The following is a 3,517-nucleotide window of genomic DNA, read 5'->3' as shown; positions in this document are numbered from 1 at the left end:
TTGATCAAAAAATCTGAGCATACCATCCTTCATCTCCATTGAGTAGCCCTTTTCAAGTAGTTGGCCTAGGATTATCAAGTTGCTCTTCATTTTTGGAACATATAGCACATTGGAGATGTATGCCTTATTTCCATCTTTTCTTTGTAGCACTATCTTTCCAATAACTTCAGCTGAGACTGCACTGTTACCAGCAAATTTGACCTTGGGTTTTTATAGTTTCATTAAGAGAAGTGAACCATTCTTTCTTTCCAGTCATATGGTTTGAACAACCTGTGTCCAAGTACCACACATCAGAATCTTCATTCGTATTCTTGACTGTTGCCATCAGAAGATAGTGTTCTTCACCATCTGACTCATCATCTTGTGCCAACTTGACCTCTTCATCTTTCTTGTTTGATCCTATGTTCACTCTGCATTCAGCAGCATAATGCCCATAGTTCCTGCAGTTGTAACATTGCACTTTGCTCTTGTCACCTCTTCTTCTGGTCACAAGATTTTTGTTTGAATTTTTCTTGTGATCATAGGAATTGGTTGCAGAGTTAAGTTGTTTCTGTGATGATGATGTTGAACCTTCTTCACCCCTAGAGCCTAGGCAATTTCTACACTTCTCATTCTGCCATTTGTCTTTGCTCCTTCTATTCATATTCCACTAACCAACAAACTTCTTGGATTGTTGAGCTTGTAATGCATGATCTTCATTGGTATCTCCATGCCTCTCTTTCAATCTCTGTTCATGAGCTTCAAGAGAGCTTTGCAATTCCTCCAATTTGTAATTGTCAAGGTCTTTGGACTCTTCTATGGCCACAATTATGTGATCAAACTTAGGAGTTAGAGTCCTTAGCACCTTTTCAATCACTGATTTTATTTTGAATACTTTGCCACAAGCCTTCATCTGGTTAGTTAATGTCAAAATCTTGGCAAGGTATGCTGATATGCTTTCATTCTCTTCCATCTGAAGTAATTCATACCTTCTTCTCAAGGTTGGCAGCTTCACTTTCTTGATTTTTTCAGCCCCTTCATGACTTTTCTCCAAGCTATCCCAGGCTTCTTTTGCTGTCTTGGCACCAGCAATCTTCTCAAAGTTGCCTCCATCAACACATTGATGGAGTAAGAACAAGGCTTTACAATCCTTCTTTATTGCTTACCTATGGAGTGTTCTTTGAGCTTCACTTGCATTGTCTCCTAATTCTTGAAATCCATTCTGCACTACTTCACTCACTTGGAATCGAAAGATGGTGTGCATTTGTATCCTCCATCTATCATAATTCTTGGAATCTAGAATTGGTAGTGTCATGGAGAATCCATTGCTGTTTGCCATCTTTACCCCTTCTTGTAGAGTTACTAGCTTGCTCTTTCACTGCCTTCTTCCTCGATCTTCTTGGACAAGAACCACACAGAATCTTGCTCCTCCTAGCTCTTGATACCACTGTTAAACCAAAGCCAACTTAAACCACACGTTTGCATACACAATGCACACTCATTCATATGCAGTAACAAAATGGCAATGGAATTGAGAAAGAAAAGAAAGTATATAGAGAAGAAGAAGATGGAATATATCAATGAATAACCACTTTGTATTGAATGAATCTTAACATACCAATACAACACTCTAATTTCAAAGTCTTACAACAACTACTATTTATAGTAGTTTTCCCAACCTACTTAACTAACTAAAGTTTCTATATAAGGAAACTTTGCTAATGACACAATAAAAGGCTAAAATTACTTTATCTCTAATACTGGGCCAATGTTTTAAATTACGGCTGCGGTCGCGATTGCGGTCATTGCGGCTGTTGTGACGCGGATTGCGGCCGTTGCGGTGTGAATTACTTTGTGAGTAAAAACATATTTTTGACATCGATGCGGTCTGATGCGGCCCGATGTGGTTACATTGCGGCCCGATGCGGTCCAAATGCGGTCCAATGCGGTTGCGTTGCGGCCTATTGCGGTCACATCACTATGAATCGGTATCACACCGCAATTGCGGTGTGATGCAGTTGCGGTGGTCAACGCAATCGCAATATTGCGGCCGCATCATGTGATGCGGTCCGCAATTTGGTACACTGGTCTGGGCAATTTCCTTTCAAGAAGAGATCTGGTGAAGTATTTATGGCAGTGGTAACTAAAATACCAAGCAAACCAACAACACTAACGAATAAACCTTCATTCGTATGACTACATCCAATAACAACATTTTCAACCAACGCTACAAGAGTAATTGTTTGAATTTGCAAATAGTGTCGCCTTAGGAAATGCATTTTAGGTTTAGCAACTCTGTTGTAGAGGAAGAGGAAGAGATCATATGATTTTTCCCATAAATTAATTTATTGAAAAATATATTATTTTGTATTTTTAAATCTTAACTGTTAAAAGCTAATTTGTCATGTGTCATAATCCTGGCTCAGTACCGCCCTCTCTAGTACACGAGAGGATCTAGATTCACAGAGGATAGCAAGGGAGGTGTTATGACCATGACAATCGGTGGTATCTTCTTCCATCTTGGCGAGAATGAAACCGACAATGCGACCGTTATAGTCTTCAGCGAGGTAGCACTACAATATATTTTGTATATAATGGATTGATAAGTGCCAAAAGTATACACTTTTCACCATTATTCTATGGCACTTATCTTATGCAAATTGTAGAAAACCAACTTAAATTAACACTTTTTAGGTGAATTTTGCATGATTAAATAAATTGGTTCTTTATTAATTCTTGTCCAAGTTTTCTTTGATTTGTCTAGGAAATTGAATATTAAAGAAAAAATTCAAAGATGGATAAGAATTCAAGCCAAAATTCAAGACAAAAGCTCAAAATGAATTGCTAAAAGTAATCAAGTTAAAGCATGGCATGCTATGTGCTTAATTTGGTTACTTAGCCTTGAAGAAAGGTAGCTTACTTCGTCTTGAAGAAACCTATGTTAAGGTAGGCAAGGCAACTTGCAAAAATCAAATGCTTACCTTAACTTAAAGAAAACAGCCAAAGAGTGTCAAGCAACCAACAAAAATCAAGTAACAAACGAAAGGAAAAAAGGTTGCTTCACCATGAAAAAATCAAGCACAAAGCTGTCCAGCCAATCCAAGCACCAAGCACCAGGCCAGGTCAGTCAGGCACCAAGCACCAGGCCAGGTCAGCCGAGCACCAAGCACCAGGCCAGGTCAGCCGGGCACCAAGCACCAGGCCTGGTCAGGTAGGCACCAAGCACCAGCCAGGTTAGCCAGCACCAAGCACTAGGCCAGGTCAGCTAAGTTGTTGAAACAGGCAGCTGAGCGTGGAACCAGTCAGCTGAGCGGCTGAACATGCAGCTGAGCGGGGAACCAGGTCAGCCAAGCTGCTGAAACAAGCAGCTTAGTGGGGAAACAGGTGGGCTAAGCGGCTGGCGCATCAGAAAAGTGATTTTTTGGTCAAATCATGGAACATCTTACTTTTTATTTTCTTAAACGCCAAGAACATGACCTCATTGATGACATAAGGCTATGACAAGAAGGAGGAGGTGTCACCATGCATGTAACCTAGA

The sequence above is a fragment of the Lupinus angustifolius genome, chromosome LG02 (assembly GCF_001865875.1).
Source record: "Lupinus angustifolius cultivar Tanjil chromosome LG02, LupAngTanjil_v1.0, whole genome shotgun sequence".
NCBI lineage: Eukaryota > Viridiplantae > Streptophyta > Magnoliopsida > Fabales > Fabaceae > Lupinus > Lupinus angustifolius.
This window is presented reverse-complemented; position numbering follows the sequence as displayed.